The sequence below is a fragment of the Lithobates pipiens genome, unplaced genomic scaffold (assembly GCF_037356315.1).
Source record: "Lithobates pipiens isolate NorthernLeopardFrog02 unplaced genomic scaffold, aLitPip1_a1.2 Scaffold_27, whole genome shotgun sequence".
Classification (NCBI taxonomy): domain Eukaryota; kingdom Metazoa; phylum Chordata; class Amphibia; order Anura; family Ranidae; genus Lithobates; species Lithobates pipiens.
The window spans coordinates 120,252,019-120,277,832 of NW_027507788.1; positions in this window are offsets into that span (position 1 = coordinate 120,252,019).

Genomic DNA, 25,814 nt, shown 5'->3' on the forward strand with positions numbered 1-25,814 from the left:
CTGCACTCAGGCCTATGTACCGTAGCACCCTATACCAAGTTACCAGTCCTTATAAAAACTTTTGTGGACCAAGCAGGTTGTGTGTTAGTGTTTAGCAGACTGTGCGTCAGTCCCTATACCGCTGAAGGACTGCTGCAGTATAGGGCAGCGGTCAGCAGTAGTGCACGGCAACCCTATGTATTGTGGACCGATAGCGGTCCTTACAGAACAGCAGACTGTAACGCACTCAGGCCTATGTACCGTAGCACCCTATACCAAGTTACCAGTCCTTATAAGAACTTTTGTGGACCAAGCAGGTTGTGTGTTAGTGATTAGCAGACTGTACGTCAGTCCCTATACCAATGAAGGACTGCTGCAGTATAGGGCAGCGGTCAGCAGTAGTGCACGGCAACCCTATGTATTGTGGACCGATAGCGGTCCTTACAGAACAGCAGACTGTAACGCACTCAGGCCTATGTACCGTAGCACCCTATACCAAGTTACCAGTCCTTATAAAAACTTTTGTGGACCAAGCAGGTTGTGTGTTAGTGTTTAGCAGACTGTGCGTCAGTCCCTATACCGCTGAAGGACTGCTGCAGTATAGGGCAGCGGTCAGCAGTGGTGCACGTCAACCCTATCTATTGTGGACCGATAGCGGTCCTTACAGAACAGCAGACTGTACCGCACTCAAGCCTATGTACCGTAGCACCCTATACCAAGTTACCAGTCCTTATAAGAACTTTTGTGGACCAAGCAGGTTGTGTATTAGTGTTTAGCAGACTGTACGTCAGTCCCTATACCGCTGAAGGACTGCTGCAGTATAGGGCAGCGGTCAGCAGTGGTGCACGTCAACCCTATCTATTGTGGACCGATAGCGGTCCTTACAGAACAGCAGACTGTACCGCACTCAAGCCTATGTACCGTAGCACCCTATACCAAGTTACCAGTCCTTATAAGAACTTTTGTGGAACAAGCAGGTTGTGTGTTAGTGATTAGCAGACTGTACGTCAGTCCCTATACCAATGAAGGACTGCTGCAGTATAGGGCAGCGGTCAGCAGTAGTGCACGGCAACCCTATGTATTGTGGACCGATAGCGGTCCTTACAGAACAGCAGACTGTAACGCACTCAGGCCTATGTACCGTAGCACCCTATACCAAGTTACCAGTCCTTATAAGAACTTTTGTGGACCAAGCAGGTTGTGTGTTAGTGATTAGCAGACTGTACGTCAGTCCCTATACCAATGAAGGACTGCTGCAGTATAGGGCAGCGGTCAGCAGTAGTGCACGGCAACCCTATGTATTGTGGACCGATAGCGGTCCTTACAGAACAGCAGACTGTACTGCACTCAGGCCTATGTACCGTAGCACCCTATACCAAGTTACCAGTCCTTATAAAAACTTTTGTGGACCAAGCAGGTTGTGTGTTAGTGTTTAGCAGACTGTGCGTCAGTCCCTATACCGCTGAAGGACTGCTGCAGTATAGGGCAGCGGTCAGCAGTAGTGCACGGCAACCCTATGTATTGTGGACCGATAGCGGTCCTTACAGAACAGCAGACTGTAACGCACTCAGGCCTATGTACCGTAGCACCCTATACCAAGTTACCAGTCCTTATAAGAACTTTTGTGGACCAAGCAGGTTGTGTGTTAGTGATTAGCAGACTGTACGTCAGTCCCTATACCAATGAAGGACTGCTGCAGTATAGGGCAGCGGTCAGCAGTAGTGCACGGCAACCCTATGTATTGTGGACCGATAGCGGTCCTTACAGAACAGCAGACTGTAACGCACTCAGGCCTATGTACCGTAGCACCCTATACCAAGTTACCAGTCCTTATAAAAACTTTTGTGGACCAAGCAGGTTGTGTGTTAGTGTTTAGCAGACTGTGCGTCAGTCCCTATACCGCTGAAGGACTGCTGCAGTATAGGGCAGCGGTCAGCAGTAGTGCACGGCAACCCTATGTATTGTGGACCGATAGCGGTCCTTACAGAACAGCAGACTGTAACGCACTCAGGCCTATGTACCGTAGCACCCTATACCAAGTTACCAGTCCTTATAAGAACTTTTGTGGACCAAGCAGGTTGTGTGTTAGTGATTAGCAGACTGTACGTCAGTCCCTATACCAATGAAGGACTGCTGCAGTATAGGGCAGCGGTCAGCAGTAGTGCACGGCAACCCTATGTATTGTGGACCGATAGCGGTCCTTACAGAACAGCAGACTGTAACGCACTCAGGCCTATGTACCGTAGCACCCTATACCAAGTTACCAGTCCTTATAAGAACTTTTGTGGAACAAGCAGGTTGTGTGTTAGTGATTAGCAGACTGTACGTCAGTCCCTATACCAATGAAGGACTGCTGCAGTATAGGGCAGCGGTCAGCAGTAGTGCACGGCAACCCTATGTATTGTGGACCGATAGCGGTCCTTACAGAACAGCAGACTGTAACGCACTCAGGCCTATGTACCGTAGCACCCTATACCAAGTTACCAGTCCTTATAAGAACTTTTGTGGACCAAGCAGGTTGTGTGTTAGTGATTAGCAGACTGTACGTCAGTCCCTATACCAATGAAGGACTGCTGCAGTATAGGGCAGCGGTCAGCAGTAGTGCACGGCAACCCTATGTATTGTGGACCGATAGCGGTCCTTACAGAACAGCAGACTGTACTGCACTCAGGCCTATGTACCGTAGCACCCTATACCAAGTTACCAGTCCTTATAAAAACTTTTGTGGACCAAGCAGGTTGTGTGTTAGTGTTTAGCAGACTGTGCGTCAGTCCCTATACCGCTGAAGGACTGCTGCAGTATAGGGCAGCGGTCAGCAGTAGTGCACGGCAACCCTATGTATTGTGGACCGATAGCGGTCCTTACAGAACAGCAGACTGTAACGCACTCAGGCCTATGTACCGTAGCACCCTATACCAAGTTACCAGTCCTTATAAGAACTTTTGTGGACCAAGCAGGTTGTGTGTTAGTGATTAGCAGACTGTACGTCAGTCCCTATACCAATGAAGGACTGCTGCAGTATAGGGCAGCGGTCAGCAGTAGTGCACGGCAACCCTATGTATTGTGGACCGATAGCGGTCCTTACAGAACAGCAGACTGTACCGCACCCAAGCCTATGTACCGTAGCACCCTAGACAGACCAAGTTACCAGTCCTGATAAAGAGCTTTGTGGAACAAGTGAGTTGTGAATGATTAGCAGACTGCAGCAGAAGGGCAGCAGTCAAGTATAATATTCTTTCTATATTTGGAAGAAAGAATATTATACGTGTACAAGCCTATTACCGTACCACTGATACCAGTCCTGAAAAGAACCTTTGTGGAACTAATAGTAACAGCAAGTCTTTAAAATTATCCTCACTGCCTGACACACTGCTTCCTGCCTGTCCCTATACAAATTGGCAAAAAAGAGTAGGCTGGAACGATTAGCTGGAACAGCTCTTTTGTGGACCTGATAGTAACAGCTAATGATGATGATGATGATGATGATGAAGAAAGACTAATCTGGCTGAGCTGTCCCTAAAATAGCAGCATACAGCGCTCTGTCCCTTTATCTAAACTGACAAAAGAAACTCAGGCTGCTGACCTAACACCTATACCAGTCCTGAAAAGAACTTTTGTGTACCAAATAGCTAGCGTTTTCTCTGTCCCTACTCCACACAGGATCCTTTCCCTACAGTGACAGAAGAAAGAATGTAAAATGGCCACCGGATCGGGTGTATTTATAGGTTAGGGGGAATGTCCAAGTGTCCATGAGCTGTCATGTCTCAATTGGTTGTCCTGTAACACATGATAAACGTGTCACGAAAGGTTAAAGTTCTTGTATACATTAAACACGTAAGTCCGCCGGGGCGAACGACGGAAAAAGGCGTTCGAACCCGCGGACGGCGAAAGTCGGAAATTCGCCGCGAAACGACCGCCGGGCGAACCGTTCGGCCATCACTATTCTTGAATTCCTTATTGTCTTCTGATTATCTTATTCTCATGTGGTAAAAACATTGGCTGGGGTGTTCTTTTTCTTGCAATTACTTTGGAAACCTTTCTGCGTTCGTTTTTTCTCTGTATAATTGGCCCTTAAAGGTTACTGCAAGCACCGTGTCATATCAGATAGGAGACTTCCCATTTCGAGTTGGTTTATTTTTCTACTTATGAAACTTTACTATTCAAAACCGCTTTCAGTTTTTGTTCTTTTGGAGCCTTTAGAATATCGGAATTGCTCCCCAATTCAGTGAAAGTGTCATGGTTATGCAATAGTTTGTCTGCTTACCTGTTCCATGTGTTCATCTCTAGAGACCAGCTGACCCTCACCTGACTGCTTTTGTAATCCATCCTCTGGCATGACTCCACCCTAGCTCCTATCAGAGAACTCTATATTAACCTGTGCACTGCAGGCCAACCCTTCTGATCAATCATTGTGTATTCCTTTGTGTGTTTAGCTTCCTGTTACCTGCCGCGTGCTCTTCTGTTGTTCCGTTACTGACTTTGGCGTGTCCTTGACTATCCCTGTTTGCCTGTGATCCTGACCTATTGGCGTGTCCCTGACTATTTCTGTCTGCTTGTGGCCCCGACCTTGGCTTCATCCCTCACTATCCCTATCCTCCTGTTACCTACTGTGGGTGCGAGCTGGGGGACCCTGGGGGTCGCGACCTGGAGCCAGTTGCAGCCAAGTCTATCTTCACCACTAGAGGCTCTGGTGAACTTCTGGCTGCTGGCTCTTAGACTCCGCGCCCCAGAGAATCTTACGCTCTAACCTCAGTGGGATCTGTCCCCCTCCGCAGCAGTCAGCCTTAGGGTCCACAACCTTGCGGTGCACTCCTGATCCCTACGGTGTGCATCTGTCACCTCGCCTCAAGGTAACCTGACAGAAAGAAGTTCCAGATTTATGTCTTTCAGATAATCAATTGCTTCCAGATTTTCTTCACATATTTTTGCATAAAAGCAAAACCAATCAGATGGGTTGTGGACGATGGATTACCATTTGTCCTATTTGTCAGTCTCCTATTTGCATCTTTTCACTGGATCATCAATTTTTGTCCATAAGGCCTAAATTGAAAAGTCTTCTATTTATTCGTCAGAATGGTTCTCCAATGACTATATATCAATATAATGCTGTTTTAAAAAATGTTTTTTTTTTTCATCTTGACCATTTTCCCATCTCCTCCCTTTCCTTTCACATGGGGCGGCTACGGAAGCAGCTAAGTTAGGATTTTCTCCCGAGGGTATTATGAATATTGGTAAGTGGAAATCTAGTTGTTAGCCCCTGTACACACGGTCGGAGATTTTGCCAACCAAATCCGTCGGATTTTGCCCGTCGGATTTAGTCCGACGGATTGTGTCCGAAACTGTTGCATACACACGGTCGGGCCAAGTTGGCGAAAAATCCGATCTTTCAGAACGTGATGACGTAATTTCGTTACGATGGGACTACATTCAGGCTAGTAGCCAATAGCTTTGATGTAGGAATTTGATCTGAGCATGCGTGGCACTTGGTCCGATGAAAATGCTCTACACATGATCGGATTAGGTCCGTCCGGCCCAGTTGGTCGGGAAATATTTCCAACATGTTGGAAAATTGGGTCGGACAGAGATTCGGACGGAATCAGTCCGATGCATACCACACACAGTCGGATTATCTGACGACACGGTCCGATAAGACTCATTCCGACAGATTCTCCGACCGTGTGTACAAGGGCTTATAGTTCTTATGTAAGACCTAATTCTTCTTTTTAATTTCAGAATTGTTCAATATATGGATTATTGGTCATTCATACATATTTTGGCCCATCACAGAGCTGCACTTAGTAGCGATGGTCTTTCGCTTGGACTTCCATCGTCACGTTTTAATGTTTGTAGGTATGGTAGGAGGGGGGTGAAATTGAGCCATTTACATTTCAATTTAGCCTTGTTGCATGGGTCTTGGCTGTGCAATATTATTATTTTCCACTTGGCTGGAAATTATTTAGGATTTCGAAGAACTTTGGACATTTGTCTAAAATGTAGTTATATTTGTTATGTCTTCATACTGTTTTGCCTGAATGCATTTTAGTTTTTTCTAATGTAGTTCCTCAGTTACTATGGTTATCTCCCAAATTTAGAGATATGAAAAACACTTGTAAAGGGTAAATAGATCTGTAATGAAATTCATGCCCTTTTTAAATGGCTTAGGCCGCGTACACACGGGCGGATTGTCTGCCCAACTAAGTTCGTCAGACAATCCGACAGACAGTCCGTTCAAAATTTGAATGAACGGACTTGACCACACACGAAGAGCAGACAGTCCGCTGAAAGCGTGCGTGATGACGTGTACAGCACGTACGACGGGACTAGAAAAACGACGTCCTATACACTGCAATGCAACCTTCGGCCGTGTAAATCCTTTCTGAGCATGCGCCATACTTAGTCCGTCCAACTTGCCTACACACGAGCGGACTGTCCGCTGAAACCAAGTTTGGACGGACAAAACCAAGTTTGAACCAAAATTACGGAAATTCCGTAAGACTTTGTTCGTCAGACAGTCCACTGAAAAAGTCCGCTGAAGCCCACACACGAGCGGATTGTCCGCTGAAACACGGTTCAGCGGACTAAGTTGGACAGACAATCCGCCCGTGTGTACACGGCCTTATCCTTTAGGCATGAAAATTTGGAAGCAGGTTTGCCAGGTTTCTATAGACCTGACAGGGTTCTCTGATATAGCGCTAAACATTGGATGGTATGGTTTAACTCAAGCTTATATAACTATAAATATATCTCTGCGCCGGTCTAGTATAGAACTGCTGCAAACCAAATCTTGGAAGGGATAAAATAAACAAAAATTACTAATGATGAACTGTTCCTTTAAATTAGTGAACTCATGTGATAATATACAAAAATAGCAAGCAATGTGGGTGCATTGATTGATGCAATCACTAGCAAGTGTTGAAACAAATATTGTATATAAATACACTCTAATTACAAATTCACCACTAGTGATGTAAAGAAAGAAGGTACAATAAGAAAATGCATTGTTCACAAAATTCCCAATGTGGCAAAAATTTCCATTAAACTCAAGTCCATAAACAAGTCCACACACTTGATAGAAAATATATATGACAAATAAATGTGTAAATATATTATTCCACTCCGTGTCTGCCAGTGCTCAAAGGAAATTAACAAAGTGCTCCGTCCACAATAAAAGAGGATGGCCTCTTACCAGATCCGATGGATCCCTATTACAGAGATCAAAGGAGCTTCTGCAGGAGTAATCACAGGTGTGGAAGTTTCAAACAGTGTGTCTTGATGTGCTTGCGAGGATGAACTCCATGTATTCAAGGATCATGTATGGAAAGGGAGAAGCCTCATAGTGTAAATAAACCAACTTTTTATTAAAAATATATATAAGTTACCCTTACATTGAAGTTAAAAAATTCAAGCATGAACTGTTTCCCTCGCAGCGGTATCAGCCTGCCAGCTAGCTCAGATAACGTTACACATACTCTCCGATACAATGCATTCCACACAACTGTTGTCTACTGGGAAGCTTCTCTCCTAAAACTCATAAACAATCTGCAAACAGCTAAATCCAATGGACACTATTCTGTACTCCTACTCCTGGACCTCTCTGCTGCATGTGGACTGCCCCCTCCTCCTAAAAAAAACTCCACGCCTTTGGTCTCCGTGACTGTACTCTTCGCTGATTCTCATCGTACTCATCCAACCGCACCTTTAGCATTACGAAAAAATCTACTTCCTCCTCTCCTCTCCCATTCTCTGTCTGGGTCCCCCAAGGTTCTTTTTTTGGAGCTCTCTTATTCTCCATATATGTCTCCTCCCCAGGGTCAGGTAACAGCCTTCCATGGCTGCCTATATCATCTCTACGCTGACAACACTTAAATCTGTCTCTCTACCCCTCAGCCCAGTCCTTTGGTCCCCCTTACGTATCACTAATTTACTAACAGACATATCAGCCTGGATGTCACACGATTTTCTCAAACTCAATATATCTAAAACCAAGCTCATAATTTTTCCTTCCCCACGTGCCTCTTCCCCTGATTTCTCTGGGGAGATCGATAGCACTACTATCAGTCCGTCCCCGCATGCCAAGGTTATAGGTGTAATCCTGGACTCTGAACTATCCTTTCGGCCCGGCATCAAATTACTGTCCAAATTTTGCCACCTTAACCTCCGCAACATCTCCAAAATATGCCCCTTCCTAACCAAGGACACCACAAAGCTCCTAGATCACTCCCTGGTCATCTTACGCCTTGACTACTGCAACTCCCTCCTCAAGGGACTACCTTTACATAGGCTATCCCCCCTTAAATCCATCATGAATTCTGTTGCCAGGCTCACCCACCTTAACAACTGTTCATTGTCTGCTTCTCCTCTCTGTCAATCCTTCCATTGGATTCAGCTCACCCAACAAATTAAATTCAAAATACTAACAACAACTTACAAAACTATCCACAACTATGCCCCCAACTACATCACTAACCTAGTCTCAAAATACCAACCTACTCATTCTCTTCATTCTTCCTAAAACCTTCTGTTTTCTACCTCCATCACCTCCTTCTCCCATGCTCCCCTTCAGGACTTTTCCCAAGCCATTCCTATCCTATGGAACACCCTACCCCAATCTGTTTGACTATCCCCTACTCGGTTTCCTTTTAGACGATCCCTGAAAACCCTCCTCTTCAGAGAAGCTTATTCTGCCCCTACCTGACAACTGTACTTTTATTTTCTCCATCAGATCATCCCCTCATAGTTATTACCTTTCGTATCACTTGACCCTTCCTCCTAGATTGTAAGCTCTAATGAGCAGGGCCTTCTGATTACTCCTGTATTGAATTGTATTGTAACTGTACTGTCTGCCCTCATGTTGTAAAGCGCTGGGCAAACTGTTGGTGCTATACAAATCCTGTCTATTAATAATAATAATGACCAGCTTGGGGAGTCAAATTGGATCAGTGCCAAGAGCACTGCTACAGAGTAAAGTTTTAGCAAATGGGCCTATGCACAGGTTACGTCCATTGAGATTTGTTGACTCTCAATTTAAGAAAGACAAACAGCAAAGTAGAGTTTAGAGACTTTCCAACTAACTAGCACAAAGGTTGTTTTTTTTAATTTGTATTTAACAAAATAAAGTTCTTCACATTGAAGAACAGATTCTTAACATTGACAAGATTTTTACAAATTATAATTGATTTGCAAAATTATAAAAGGTATAGTTTGGTGTGGGTGAGTTTATCTGTTGACTAAAAATGTTGGCACCAAATGGTATTCTTATTTTCCATCTCAAAAAGCTGGTCAGTATATGAGGCATCCCTCTGAACTTCTGAGAATCAGCCTGTTTGCGGAGAAGAAATGTCCTGAGTTATGGGAAAATTTGTCTCCTGGTTTCCTCTGATCAACACTACTCTTGTCAGTGCACACCACAGTTCTTAGTGCTGTGGAATGGTATGTCTATATTCTAAAAACCATGCCAATACAGGGACTGCAACTGATAAGTAAGGTGCCTACAGCATGAGAATGTCATTATTCTGTTATGAGTGAATACGTTTTTCCATCCCAGGCGCAGCTGTTATTGTGCACTTTATAGTCGTTGGACTGATTTATAAGCATGGACACTTTTTTGCATCTGAATTGAGATTTATTGGAATGCCATGGCTACACGTGTTTCTTTTTACAAGTATTGGATTCTAGTGGAAGTTTTAAACACCAGGACTCATTTTAGGTCTTATGAAAGCTGAATTTCTGAACTTAAACCAAACTTTTTATGAAAGCTTTCCTATAAATCCTGACTTTAATGGTCTTACACGCGCTTTGTACAATTTTTTTGCAGTTCTCTATATGACCTTTGAGCTAAATAATACATGATAATCATAGCTTCTCTCCAACAACTTTTCTGTATTCCTTTTTTATTCTCTAAATGGTTTCCAGTATTTCTGTTGCTCCCAGCTAAGTTGTGTGTTACAAAAGAACATGATGTCTTTCGATAACTATTTCCATAGTACAAATGTCAGAACCTCTCTTCTTAGCCTTCAGTGATTGGTTGTCTTACTGAGTTAATTGCTGAAACAGCCTATAATATACAGCAATGTTTTGTCTAAGAGTACATTTTTGTGACTGTGTTTATAATATTAAGACTTTTTGTAATAAAGGTAACTTAAAAAAAGTTGGCTTACTTTAAAAATATTAAAATACATTTTTTACAACTCAAATTAGGTTTATGGGATTTTAGAGGAATCTCTAGATGGAAGGCAAGAAAGGACATCTTTGTTAACAAGTCTACACACCCTGCAACCTGTAATCTTTTACTTTCAAACTTATCTCTACAAAAGGGGTAAAAATGACTTTTATATATATACAGTTGTGCTAATAAGTTTACATACCCTGGCAGAATTTATAATTTTTGGCCATTTTTCAGAAAATATGAATGATAACACAAAAACTTTTCTTTCACTCATGGTTAGTGTTTGGCTGAAACCATTTATTATCAACTGTGTTTACACTTTTTAAATCATAATGACAACAGAAAATACCCCAGAGACCCTGATCAAAAGTTTACATACCCTGGTGATTTTGGGCTGATGACACAAAGGGGTTTGAATGGCTGTTAAAGGTAACCATCCTCACCTGTGATCTGTTTTCTTGTAATTAGTGTGTGTGTATAAAAGGTCAATGCATTTCTGGACCCATGCATCTTTCGTCCAGTGCTGCACTGACGTTTCTGGATTCCAAGTCATGGGGAAAGCAAAAGAATTGCCAAAGGATCTGCGGGAGAAGGTAATTGAACTGTATAAAACAGGAAAGGGATATAAATAGATTTCCAAGGAATTGAGAAGGCCAATCAGCAGTGTTAAAACTCTAATCAAGAGGTGAAAAATGAGGGGTCTGTTGAAACCAAACCACGGTCAGGTAGACCAACTAAAATGTCAGCCACAACTGCCAGGAAAATTGTTTGTGATGCAAAGAAAACCCCACAAATAACTTCAGGTGAAACACAGGTCTCTCTGAAAACATGTGGTGTTGCTGTTTCAAGATGTACAATAAGGAGACACTTGAAGAAAGATGGGCTGCATGGTCGAGTCGCCAAAATAAAGCCATTACTACGCAAATGCCACAAAGTATCCTGCTTACAATATGCCAAAACAGCACAGAGACAAGCCTCAAACCTTCTGGCACAAAGACATTTGGTATATACAAGTAACAGGCGCAAAGAACTAGAAACAATAGCTATCCCACAGTTATGCGTTAAAGTGCTGTAAGGGCAAAAGTGATATATGCATAATAGGGATTATATCCCAAAAGGTCCATAGTCTTATTAATGGTAAAAGAGTCCACAGACCATATGGGGTAATGGTGAAGACAGAAGGTATTCCACACTCAGGACTGCCATCAAGGGGTAACAGAAACCATGTTTGAACTGAGAAAACACAAAGAAAAAGGCGCTTCTGGGTGTAGATTTTTGACAAGGTTTAATGTAGATAAACAGGCAACTCGCATTTGAGTGATTAAAAAGAGCATGGTCCCAACATAGGGGGTATCATCAGATATGTGAATCCGTTTCTGCTAGGGGAGCGCTTCTCGGCTCGCTGCACATACCGATGGATGGTAGCCGGCCCCCCTAAAAAATCACTACTTATATTATACTATAGGGTGCATTTGGCACATGTTGTCACTCTCACATATGCAATGTCACATTCCTATGACCATAAAACCTATGACCATTTAAAACCTTATCACCCCTTCCTCAACCCATTCATTTCATTTCACATTATTAATTAATAACATTTCTAATTAATCCCATTTATTTCGTTTAATTTTATTTCATTTTATTTCACAACACCACATGTAATCAGTTATCATTTGTACCACCTTCAGTACAGATAAACTCCATTAATGGCCCCCCAGTAATAATATACCCCACATTGTATATTATATATTTATATATATATTTATACAGCCAATACATACTGACTTAAATTCGTCACCATACCTCTAATCCCATCTGTTGATCGTTATGTATAGCATTATACATGATCATTCGACATTTCGTTATTTTTCTATGACCATCCTATTCCGCATATCATTTAGTCCCTATATACATATCAATGCAGGTCCTATCCATCCTTCCTATAGGTTTGTCTTCCCCTCCCTCATGTTATTCTTGCTGTTTTTTTTATCATTTCTTATAATGTTTTCCATAATTTTATAATTCCTTTGCTATGTATTTTTTAATGTTTATTGTTCTATATTTATTTATTTCATTCCATCATTCATACGCGATTGCTTATCTATATTTCCCAGTAATTGCTAATGCCATTTTTTATTGTTTAAATCACAGATCTAGCCATGGATTTTAAATTAAATTTAAATGCCCCTATCCACCATTACTATTATAGCATGTCTTTGCATGGTGCCTGAATCACTGCTTGTGTACCATCACAATGCGCTGACCAATCACTGTGCGCTTCTTGCTGTGGCCACTCCCCCTTCACTTTTTCTAATGTTAGCTTCTGATTTCCATCATCTAGCTTGATGAAGGAGCGCGGCTGCCACACCATTCGCAGCCTGTACACTTACGAAACGTGTTGCATACCAATGACGTTGTCCACCCCCGCCCGGAACCATCTACGCCTTAAACCTTGTTCTGAGAGAATCTCCACTGCGGCTGGCCGGCTACCACCGTTGACTACCAGCGATGTGTACAATGAGCCGAGAACCACTCAAATGTGAGTTTTCTGTTTATCTATCTACATTAAACCTTGTCCAAAATCTACACCCAGAGGCGCCTCTTTCTTTGTGTTCACAAAGTCATGTGGAGTGATGAGACTAAAATTGAGCTTTTTGGCTGCAACCATAAATGCTCATTGACGTTAAAGGGGGCAATACATGGCATCAATTACTGGGGTATGTAAACTTTTGATCAGGGTCATTTGGGTAGTTTCTTTTATCATTATGATATAAAGAGTAAACACAGTCGATTGATAATAAATGGCTTCAGCCAAACATTAACCATGAGTGAAATAAAAGTTTTTGTGTTATCATTCATATTCTTTGAAAAATGGTCAAGAAATCATAAATTCTGTAATCTTATGAGCACAACTGTATATATATTACTGTGCAAAAGTTTAAGGCAGGTATGAAAAAATGCTGTAAATTAAGAATGATTTCAGAAATAGAGGTGTTAATAATTTATTTTTATCAATTTACAAAATGGAAAGCAAAGGAAGAGACTAGAATCCTTTCAATAGCTTTTACTGATTTTTACATAAAGAAAAGGGAAACATTTATACACTCTGTTGTACATTATAACATATTACAGATAACAAAGGATCATTCATGAGTACAGTGGCTAAGCATGAGTCACAATTGCCTTTAGACATTGGATGCAGTTTCATTGCTGGTGTTATGGCAATGTTACCACCCACCGCCTTCAGATACCCCATATGGGAGAAAACTGTGTCATATGGCGGAGGGCAACACAGCCAACCTTTAATAATCTTTCAGTACACTTTCATTGAGTACCTCAAGAGAAAGTATAACATGAATACACAACCTAAGGGGGGAATAGGTCAACTATTGTGTAAGGCGCTTAGGAGTTCTGATTTGTCATACAACTGAGGAGTACATATAAACTATAACTCAAAAAAAAATTAAGAGAAATCAAAATCAATTCAATATTTGGTGTGACCACCCTCATCAATTCTTCAATTCTTCAAGGTACACTTGCACACAGTGTTTGAAGAAACTCGGCAGGTATGTTGTCCAACCATCTTGGAGAGCTAACCACAGATCTTCTGTGGATGTAGGCAGACTCAAATCCTTCGGTCTCTTCAATTAATACAATACAGACATGATGACGTTGAGATCAAGTCTCTGTAGGGGTCAAACCATGACTTCCAGGACTCCTTGTTCTTCTTTACACTGAAGATAGTTCTTAATGTCATTGGCTGTATGTTTGGGGTTGTTGTCCTGCTGCAGAATAAATTGTTGGCCAGTCATTCGCCTTCCTGATGGTATGGCATGATGGATAAGTATCTACCTATATTTCTCAGCAATGACGACACCATTTGCAGAAAACAAGCCCCAAACTTGCAAGGAACCTCCACCATGCTTTACTGTTGTCTGCAAACACTCATTATTGTACTGCTCTCCAGCCCTTCACAAAGAAACTGCCTCCTGCTACAGGCAAATATTTTGAATTTTAACTCATCAATCTTATTGTACCCCAGTTTCTATGTTTTCATGCATAGTTGAGTCCAGGGACGTGCAGTGAGATCTGTGACCCGAGGTCGTGAGGTACGACCCTTGAAGCTCAATCGTTTTTTTGTTTTTGTTTTTTTAATGTTCATGGCAGGTGAACCAGCCTCCTCTGACTGCACGTCCCTGGTTGGGTTGTTTAGCTTTGTTTGCATGTCCTATTGTGACTTCCATTAGAACGCAAATAAAACCCACAACAAAGATTCAACATACTGCATCTGCAACACACAGATGTGAATAGAGCCTAATACATATATGTTAATTGTTGTAAAAAAACTAATTGTTGGCTGCCTGTGGATGGGTAAACAACTAATTGTGTGTAGCCAAGACAGAAATGAAGCACCTCCTTGCCAGTTTAATATGCTGCAACAGTGTTAAAGAGGTAACTACAGTTAGGGTATTTGTTGCAAAATTAAATTTTTACGGCCTGTGGCCAGGTAACTTGCACAATACATTGCGTGCAAAACTAGACATGCCTTAGGCATCTCCTGGCCTATATATTATGTTGTAACAGATTCAAGAGATTAATAAGTTCGTGCTACATGTTTGAAAAATGTAACTGTTAGCAGCCCATGGCGCAGTGACCAGCAGAATATGATCCTACAGCCTTGGTGTGCTATATGCTTCTTTTCTTACATACGGTCAATACAATAAACTGCAATATCATTCAAGCAGAAAATATATACAGGTTTTCTGTATGTTTTTCTTCTCTAATTGGTCAACAATTGGTTTCTGAATTGTGCCCCATGAATGGTGGTTTAATAGCATTTCAAACACACCAATGAAAATCATGGTTTGAGGTGAGGTAATAGAGTCAGGCAAAAGTTGCCAGGCAATTTTGGATGCAATGAGATTGATTTACTAAAGGTAAACAGCCTGTTCACTTTGCAAGAAAATATTCCTCGGAGCTTAGGGAATGTTGACTTGCATCATCCAATTATGTTGAAGCAAACATGCTTTTTGTTTTATATTTTCCTTGCATGTGATTAGGTATTCTTTGCAAAGTGAAATTTCACCATATTTGCTAAGCTCTGGAGATAATTACCCTAGTGTTGCCTGCTTTATTGGTAAAATAATATCTTATGCTGATGGAATACTGCTGGGCTAAACATAACAGGAGGCCCTTCTCACTATAAGGATACCAGCTCATATGCATAATGATGTGCACAAATCACAGACCTGTACTGTATTTATGGGGGTGCAATGTTCCAAATAAAAAAAATTGTTAACATGGGGAACAGTGATTGAGCCATTGATCAGGTTGATGTATATGGAACATATACACTCACTGGACACTTAATGAGGTACACCTTGCTAGTACCGGGTTGGACCCTCTTTTGCTCTCAGAACTGCCTCAGTTCTTCGTAGCGTAGATTCAACAAGGTGTTGGAAACATTCCTCAGAGATTTTGGGCCATATTGACATGATAGCATCACGCAGTTGCTGCAGATTTGTTGGCTTCACATCCATGATGCCTATCTCTCATTCCACCACATCCCAAAGGTGCTCTATTGGACTGAGATCTGATGACTGTGGAGGCCATTGGAGTACAGTGTCATGTTAAAAAAAAAAACAGCTTTTGATGATTTGAGCTTTGTGACATGATGCATTATCCTGCTGGAAGTAGCTATCAGAAGATGGATACACTGTATTCATAAAGGGATGGACATGGTCAGCAACAATACTTAGGTAGGCCATGGGGTTTAAACAATGCTCAATTGGTACTAAGGGGCCCAAAGTGTGCCAAGCAAATATGCCCCACACCATTGCACCACCTCCAACACCAGCCTAAACTGTTGATACAAGGCAATTTTGGTGAGCCTGTGCGAATAATAGCCTCAGTTTCCTGTTCTTAGCTGACAGGAGTGGCACCTGGTGTGATCTTCTGCTGCTGTAGCCCACTTGCTTCAAGGTTCAATGTGTTGTGCATTCAGAGATGGTATTCTGTATACCTTGGTTGTAACAAGTCATTATTTGAGTTACTGTTGCCTTTCTATCATCTCAAACCAGTCTGTCCATTCTCCTCTGACCTCTGACATCAACAAGGCATTTTCGTCCATACAACTGCCACTCACTGGATATTTTCTCTTTTTCAGACCCTTCTCTGGAAATCCTAGAGATGGTTGTGCATGAGTGAATTGCATTGCAGCCATGTTATTGGCTGATTAGCAATTTGTGTTACTAAGCAATTGAACAGGTGTACCTAACAAAGTGGCCGGTGAGTCTATGTTGGCTGCAAATCAGCTTCATCTGGGTAGTATCTAGAATCAGCTCGCTCACTTCCATCAATAACCCATGTATTAGTCTCAATTCACAAAGCTAAGGATAAGAATCTTTATGTTAGCTATGTGACTTTTATTTTTAAATCTCACTGAAAATAACAGTCACTTTTTTTTAAAATACATGTCCTAATAGAGGTTAGAGGATGAACTCAAGTAGCAAGTTGCCAACTGAGGCTCTCAGGCATCAAAACAGAGTATTTTTTGTTTTCCTACATATGGTGGGTTCAAATGTGGTCCACGAAAGAGTATAGTGGGGGAGCTGGGTGGAGGGAGTTTCCATATTTTCAGTGCCTTGAAAAAGTATTCATACCCCTTGAAATTTTGCACATTTTTTCATGTTACAACCAAAAACGTAAATGTATTTTATTGAGGTTTTATGTTATAGACCAGTGTCAAGTGGCACATAATTGTGAAATGGAAGGAAAATTATAAATTAAATTCAAATTTTTTTACAAATAAATATGTGAAAAGTGTGCATTTGTATTCAGCTCCCCTAGGTCAATCTTTTGTAGGATGATAATAATGGGCTGATGGCGCTACCTCACTCAGTCAGAGACCCAAAGGGGTAAAGGTAGATAAATATATTAGACCCTGAGCTATACCCACAACCACATGTAGCATCCCAGACAATATTCAAATTATTTTTGTGGTATTAATTTTGGTGATCTCAAAAACATATATTGATATACTACACAGCCGACTATCTCTCAATGGTGTACAAAAACCCCTATTCGGGGGAGAAGTTACACTTATAATCGCACTGTATTTGTGCAATTCCTGTGCAGTTGCTATACCTGTGCGCAATTTGTATTACCGCTATAGTACCCTATAGGTGAAAAAATATATTATATTACAGTGAAAACCACCAAGACCATGAAAAATGCAAAGCAAAAGAAATAAAATCAAAATCAAAAAGTTGAAAAAGTCAAACGCCAGAAAAAATATAATAAAAAAGGTAAATAGATAAGTGTGCGGAGTGGTTCTCAACACCCCTTTTGCAAATGTGAAAGAAGAAAAAACCTAAAAAAAGTATAAATAGTATCCAAAAAATCAATAGGTTTATGTGTCTATCTATATAAAGTCCACAAAGAGTCTCTTATCAAGTGCTTTCAACCATGCGATTATTCTTTTTCAAATAACAGGAAGGTGACTTTTGTGATTAAGCCTGCTTATTGGTGACTTCCGTGCTCGTTCCCCCTCAAGGGTCCCCACTCACCGAATCCACGCACCCCCTAGGGGGTATATTGCCCGTAATCTGTGCTCCACTGGGTTGAGGATTCTTCTGATTGTCTCTGTCTTCAGTTTCCCCAAGGTTTATTGGAAACGATGAAAGAAGGAGGCTTTATTATCCGCCAATAGGTCCTCAAGAGAGAAAAAATCTATTCATGGTGTAGTATTCTCAATGACTGACCACTTGAGAAAAAAAGGGGGGGGGGGGACGGGCTGCAAAAAGGGTTCTTCAAAAACAGGATTTTTACAAAGAATATGGCTTCTGCAATATTTTATATACCTTCTAAATATGTATATAGCAGAGGGCTGATGATCATTCAAAAAATATGCTTTATTACAAAAATATTTTATAATTACAAAAAAAAGGTAGGAATAAAGAGTTTTTGCATATACTAAAACATTACAGTGCTCGGTGCAAAAGACCACTTTTTTACAGATGTCCCTTTAAGCCACGACGTGCGGTCTGCAGCAATTGCACTGTACGCCTGTATATTCAATGTATATGCATATACCAATACTACATCTCAGAAAAAACACAAAAATAAAAATAGGAATAAAAGTAAAATTAGTTGTAAAAAATAAATAAAAAAACCCGGAACAGCAAACAAAAAATTTTTTAAAAAATAAAAAATAAAAATATATCTAAAAACAAAAGTCCTTCTATTAATGCAAACCAGCGCTGTACTCAAATGTATGGGGCCTAAGTAGCCAATTCTCTAGCGGGTCCCGTTTTATTTGGGGACTATAGGCTTCCCATGCACTGGATGCAGATCTACTTATCTCAATAAAGGAGTTTTCCTCCTATAGACCGAAGTTTGAAGGAAAATTGTTTGGCACCAGCCCGGTTCGCCCATCAACAGGAGTAGTCTCCTATTAGAACGGCGTGCGTTCCAACTGCGCTCCACCGGGTCAGGCGCACCGGAAATGACGTGGTGTACGTAATGACGCTGGACGCGTTTCGTCATAGACGTCCTCAGCAGCGATGTTGAGGACGTCTATGACGAAACGCGTCCAGCGTCATTACGTACACCACGTCATTTCCGGTGCGCCTGACCCGGTGGAGCGCAGTTGGAACGCACGCCGTTCTAATAGGAGACTACTCCTGTTGATGGGCGAACCGGGCTGGTGCCAAACAATTTTCCTTCAAACTTCGGTCTATAGGAGGAAAACTCCTTTATTGAGATAAGTAGATCTGCATCCAGTGCATGGGAAGCCTATAGTCCCCAAATAAAACGGGACCCGCTAGAGAATTGGCTACTTAGGCCCCATACATTTGAGTACAGCGCTGGTTTGCATTAATAGAAGGACTTTTGTTTTTAGATATATTTTTATTTTTTATTTTTTAAAAAATTTTTTGTTTGCTGTTCCGGGTTTTTTTATTTATTTTTTACAACTAATTTTACTTTTATTCCTATTTTTATTTTTGTGTTTTTTCTGAGATGTAGTATTGGTATATGCATATACATTGAATATACAGGCGTACAGTGCAATTGCTGCAGACCGCACGTCGTGGCTTAAAGGGACATCTGTAAAAAAGTGGTCTTTTGCACCGAGCACTGTAATGTTTTAGTATATGCAAAAACTCTTTATTCCTACCTTTTTTTTTGTAATTATAAAATATTTTTGTAATAAAGCATATTTTTTGAATGATCATCAGCCCTCTGCTATATACATATTTAGAAGGTATATAAAATATTGCAGAAGCCATATTCTTTGTAAAAATCCTGTTTTTGAAGAACCCTTTTTGCAGCCCGTCCCCCCCCCCCCCTTTTTTCTCAAGTGGTCAGTCATTGAGAATACTACACCATGAATAGATTTTTTCTCTCTTGAGGACCTATTGGCGGATAATAAAGCCTCCTTCTTTCATCGTTTCCAATAAACCTTGGGGAAACTGAAGACAGAGACAATCAGAAGAATCCTCAACCCAGTGGAGCACAGATTACGGGCAATATACCCCCTAGGGGGTGCGTGGATTCGGTGAGTGGGGACCCTTGAGGGGGAACGAGCACGGAAGTCACCAATAAGCAGGCTTAATCACAAAAGTCACCTTCCTGTTATTTGAAAAAGAATAATCGCATGGTTGAAAGCACTTGATAAGAGACTCTTTGTGGACTTTATATAGATAGACACATAAACCTATTGATTTTTTGGATACTATTTATACTTTTTTTAGGTTTTTTTCTTCTTTCACATTTGCAAAAGGGGTGTTGAGAACCACTCCGCACACTTATCTATTTACCTTTTTTATTATATTTTTTCTGGCGTTTGACTTTTTCAACTTTTTGATTTTGATTTTATTTCTTTTGCTTTGCATTTTTCATGGTCTTGGTGGTTTTCACTGTAATATAATATATTTTTTCACCTATAGGGTACTATAGCGGTAATACAAATTGCGCACAGGTATAGCAACTGCACAGGAATTGCACAAATACAGTGCGATTATAAGTGTAACTTCTCCCCCGAATAGGGGTTTTTGTACACCATTGAGAGATAGTCGGCTGTGTAGTATATCAATATATGTTTTTGAGATCACCAAAATTAATACCACAAAAATAATTTGAATATTGTCTGGGATGCTACATGTGGTTGTGGGTATAGCTCAGGGTCTAATATATTTATCTACCTTTACCCCTTTGGGTCTCTGACTGAGTGAGGTAGCGCCATCAGCCCATTATTATCATCCAACTTTTAAACACAACCTGGACTTCAGATTGTGTTCTTAGGGAGGCAGCAACCTCAGAGTGACTAATATAAATAGGTCTAAATTTTATATATGTATTGGTTATAAAGTTATACCTCATAAAAACTACAACCAGTGAAACATTATCAAATAAAGTTAGGGGGCGATATAGGCATTCTCATACACTCCTGTTTGATTGTGACCTGATCCATAAGCGCGGCCTCTTGTGTATAGTTTGATCAATCTTTTGTAGAACCACATTTCCCTGCAATTACATCTGAAAGTCTTTCTGGATATGTCTCTACCAGCTTTGCACATCTAGAGAATGAAATACTTGCCCATTCTTCTTTGCAAAAGATCTTGCTGTATGTTTAGGGTCATTATTCTGCTGCAAGGTAAACCTCTTCCCCCTTTTCTCTGATACCCCTAAAAAAATCTATTGGAACCAACTGTCTTTGGATGTCACCTACCGTATTTATCGGCGTATAACACACACTTTTCCCCCCTTAAAATTGGGGGAAAGTCGTGGGTGCGTGTTATACGCTGATCCCCACTGTCTGTGAGACGAAAATTGCGAGCAGCGGCGATAAGTAGCGAGCGCCGCCAAAAAATACAGAGCACCGACGAAAAATACAGAGCGCCGCCGAAAAAGCCTGAGCCGACTGTACTGTGTACTCGGCTCGGCTCTGCTCGCAGTCCTGCCCAAACTGGGCAGGACTGGTATTTTTCGGCGGCACTCGCTCGGTCTGTCTCGGCGGCAGGAAATTTAAATGTGGGCAAGGCTGCAAACAGCGCTGGGCAAGCTGCAAACGGCGCTGGGCAAGCTGCAAATGACACTGGGCAAGGCTGAAAACAGAGCTGGGCACGCTGCAAATGAGGCTGGGCAAGCTGCAAATGACACTGATCATTCTGCAATGATGGACAAGGCTGCAGATGCACACTGATAAGGCTACATTGATGGGCATTTAAATGTAAGTTTTTTTTTCCTTAAACTTCCCTCCTAAAACTTTTTTCCTTAAAATGACCTCCTAAATTTGGGGTGCGTGTTATACGCCGGCGCGTGTTATATGCCGATAAATACGGCAATTGGTAAATAGAGTCGACCTTTGTGTAATTTAATCTCAGTATAAATATATAAATACAGCTGTTCTGTGAAGCCCTCAGAGGTTTGTTAGAGAACCTTAGTAAACAAACAGCATCATGAAGGCCAAGGGACACTCCAGACAGGTCATGGATAAAGTTGGGGAGAAGTTTAAAGCAGAAAAAAATATCCCAAGCTTTGAACATCTCACGGAGCCCTATTCAATCCATCATCCAAAAATGGAAAGCCTATGGCACAACTGGGCGGCACAGTGGTGTAGTGGTTAGCACTCTCACCTAGCAGTAAAAAGGGTTGCTGGTTCAAATCCCAACCAGGACACTACCTGCCTGGAGTTTGCATGTTCTCCCTGTGCCTGCATGGGTTTCCTCCAGGTACTCCGGTTTCCTCCCACACTCCAAAGACATGCAGGTAGGTTAATTGGCTTCTGTCCAAAATTGGCCTTAGTATATGAATGGGGACCTTAGATTGTGGGCTCCTTGAGGGTAGGGACCAATGTGAGTGTGCAATGTACAGGAATAGGGGTAGACACTCACTCAGGATGGACTGGTGTCTTTATTCAACCTTACTAACTATGAAACTATGAAACTGCAAACCTACCAAGACATTCTATTTAGCATATTTATTTGTAAATACATTTTGAAAAGCATTTATCATTTTCCTTCCACTTCACAATTATGTGCCACTTTGTGTTGGTCTATTACAGAAAATCATAATAAAATACATTTATGTTTTTGGTTGTAACATGACAAAATGTGGAAAATTCCAATGGGGTATGAATACTTTTTCAAGGCACTGTACATGCAGAAAAAGTTGCCCTGCAAAAGTAACCATTACATGGGTTGGGTAAACCATTTAACACTGGCAGGGGTGCGTGCAATTGTCACCTTTTACTCATAAGATTTAAAAAACTAAGAAAAATGTATGTTGCTGTAACTGCTTTAATTAACGGCAAATAAAATGCTGTAAAATAGGGATTGTGTTAAATCCATTTTGAAAGTGCAATTCACTATGAAGTTTGTGTTAAATAATGAAAAACTGAAGGGCCTGGTATACATTGGGGGGCCACGCTGGTGTTTATTTCATAATTTGTAATTGCTAGCATGTTTTTTATATATTCACATTTGGAGAAAAAAAATTTTTTACTCACCTCTAAATGTATGTTGCTAGGGGGTCCCTCGTAGTCTGCCTCCTTCAGCACCTGGGCTTCTGACGTCACTTTCCTCGGCGAAGGAAGAGAGAACAGCTCTGCCCCTCCCTCTTGTCAATCATCTGGGACATGTCTCAGGTCCCAGATTATTGCGCAGCCACTCACGGCGCGCGGCGCCGCTCACACATGCACAGTAGGTGCCCAGCTGTGAAGCTACAGCCAGGCACCCACAGTTACAATGCCGGCGCCAATGAGCGGAGGGGGAGATGAGCGGGGCTTCGATCCCCTACATTGCTGGACCCTGGGACAAGTAAGTGTCCGATTATTAAAAGTCAGCAGCTGCAGTATTTGTAGCTGCTGACTTGTATTAAATTTTTTTTAAGCAGAACACCGCTTTAAGAGCTTACCACATTTTTTTTACTATATTTATGGGCACATTTTTCATTTTGCAGTAAATACCACATAATCTTAATTCTTTTTTCTTTTCTTTTAAACTGGACTTTATATACTACGTGCGATCATTTTTTCAAATTACTTACGTGATCTTGTTATCGCATGCGGTAAACATTAGTGAATTGACTCCTATACATCTATCTAAAAGACTACCTCTTGATGTGCAATTTCATGCGTTATTACTCTCTTAAAGTAAGGGAATCTCCTGGTGTGATAATCAAGTAATAAAACTATGTTAAAAAGGGAGACTCAGAAAATAGACTTCATCATATATGTATTTTTTTGATGCTTTCATTTTAATGTGCAATTTTTCATATTTAAATTTAATTTTTTTTTATTTTTTTTTTTGACCATAATAAATAATAAAAAATTAATTATGCACAAAACCCAAAAAAAATTATTTTAAAGCTGATATCCAGCTTTAATGAAGTTTAAATAGTTTGTTTGGACCAAGATGGTCCAAACAATCTATTTACCCCAGGGCTCATGCAGCTAAAAAAAAAAGCTGCTCCCAGCACAATCGGGCTCTTACTGAGGTCTCCTACAAACAATCAGTCCCCTGTCATCTGATTGGCTATCACAGTAATCAGTCACTGTGCAGCCCGCCTATATGTTTTCTTTCTCTTCTGCATGGGAAGAAAGATATATTGTATCTTTCTCTCCTTGCAGCGGATAAAGATGTAAACAAAGTGTATAAAACAAATCAATTAAAAAAAATTAAAACATTAAGAAAAAATAGCTAGATAAAGGTTTGATCTAGGTCAGTGCTAGGGTCAATGTAAGGGTCAAAGGTCAATGTCAAGGTCAGGGTTAAGATATTTTGGGTAAGATTTAAAAATCAAATTAAATTAGTATCAATGTCAGTATGTTTTAGGAAGGTTAAAAAAACAAAATGCACACTATTTTTTCTGGGCCGTACTACGGGTACAAACAACTAACATACAGATATGCGGCATTGCTATGATTCTCAGGAGCAGGAGAAATTATTTTGATTTGTTCTTTGGTGGTAAATTATGGTAATAGCAAGAAATATACAGCTAAATTAAAAAAAAAAAATACTTGTTTGGGACAGTTTTTTTTTGGTAATATAAAAAAAATCAGGAGATATCCATTTCCATTTACCACCAAAAGAAAGCCCAATTTCTCTTGCAAAACAAACAATGGGAATAATTCACATGGATATATAAAATAGTTGCGATAATATGTGCATTGTTAAAAATCTATTATGCACAAGTCTTACTAAAATGTACTATTGGTACAGGCATAGCATCTATGCTAAGGACTTGGGAAAGTGCAAAATTCCTCTGGGGAACTAAGATGCAATCCCTACAGTTGCCCTCTGGGTAGGTTTGCAAAAGTCTGCTATGTTTTCTGAAGTCAGAAGTATGTTAACAGAGGCATAAGAACTTTGTAAACTTATGTATACCATTGGCAGTGGATTTATGGCTTTTATAGCATTCCCATAAAAGGCTGTACTACTGGTCGTTTGCCTGCTTTACCCTTGAACCCTTCTCCACTAGTGCTCTCTCCCACTAGGTTTTAAATTACTAATCAAATACATGTAGGGCTCATACACACCTCCTTAAAGCATAAACACGTATTTTGGTATCCAGGAACTTCTGGTGCTCCACACAGCCACTAATGGACATAAGTAGGCATATGTTTGCAGGGATATCCCACTACTTGTGTAAAGTGGTCCATGCTTACAAAAGTAGGTCTCTGAACACAGACAGTCTTCAACTGAGAACTTACTTATGTCTGTAGAAATATGCCACTATATGCAAGTAGTTACACATACCTCTGTACAGCTGCCTTCCTCCACCTAGGGTTGCCACCTTTTCTTCATGCCAAATTCAAACACTTTAGCAGCATCAATTTTTTTTTGGGGGGGGGGGGGGTATACGCTATAAGATTTTAAAAGACCTGGGACACTGAAAGAGAGTAGTAATGTGGCACTTGGCTGAATTGTGAGTGTTCTGCACGGAATGCAGGGGTCAGATCTGTCCTGGGGAGAGGAGGGATAGTCTTAGCGGGGGGGAGTTAGATATGTGCTGGGGGGCAGCGGCAGCGGGTGCTAAAAAAAAAAATTGGGGGGGGGCGCAAACAAACTGAAAAATTCTAACAAAAAGGAAAATTGAAGCCTCACTGTACCCCAAAAAATATAGCCACTGTGCCCCATAAAATGCAGCCACTGTGCCCCATCAAATGCAGCCATTGTGCCCATCATATGTAGCCACCGTGCCCATCATATGCAGCCTAAGCCCATCATCACCGCACCATCTGGGAGAAAACCGTACAGGTGGCAACCCTACCTCCACCACAATTGGATATTTTAATTTTTAAGTGCTTTTTTATTTTATATGATGCAGGGCCGAATTACCTTCTTTCTCATCAAGGTGAGAATGATGTTACTTACATGTGGACAGGTGTACTGAAGGGCTCTGCAGGCATTGGGACGCAGCAGAGACCTTCGGCATATGGGTTTTTAATGTGCAAGCATGCAAGGACAGTGCAGTTAAGGAGGTCCAGGACCTTTTTTTCCTGCACAGTTTGGCGCATGTGCAACAGGGCTCTGCCAGGTCCTCAAGGCCAAGCAGAGCCCTTCCTTTTTTATTCCTGTCTGACATAACCTCACTAATTAAAGTGTTACTAAACCCAGGACCCTGAATTCACCATATCTGGTCTCCCACAGTACACATTGAA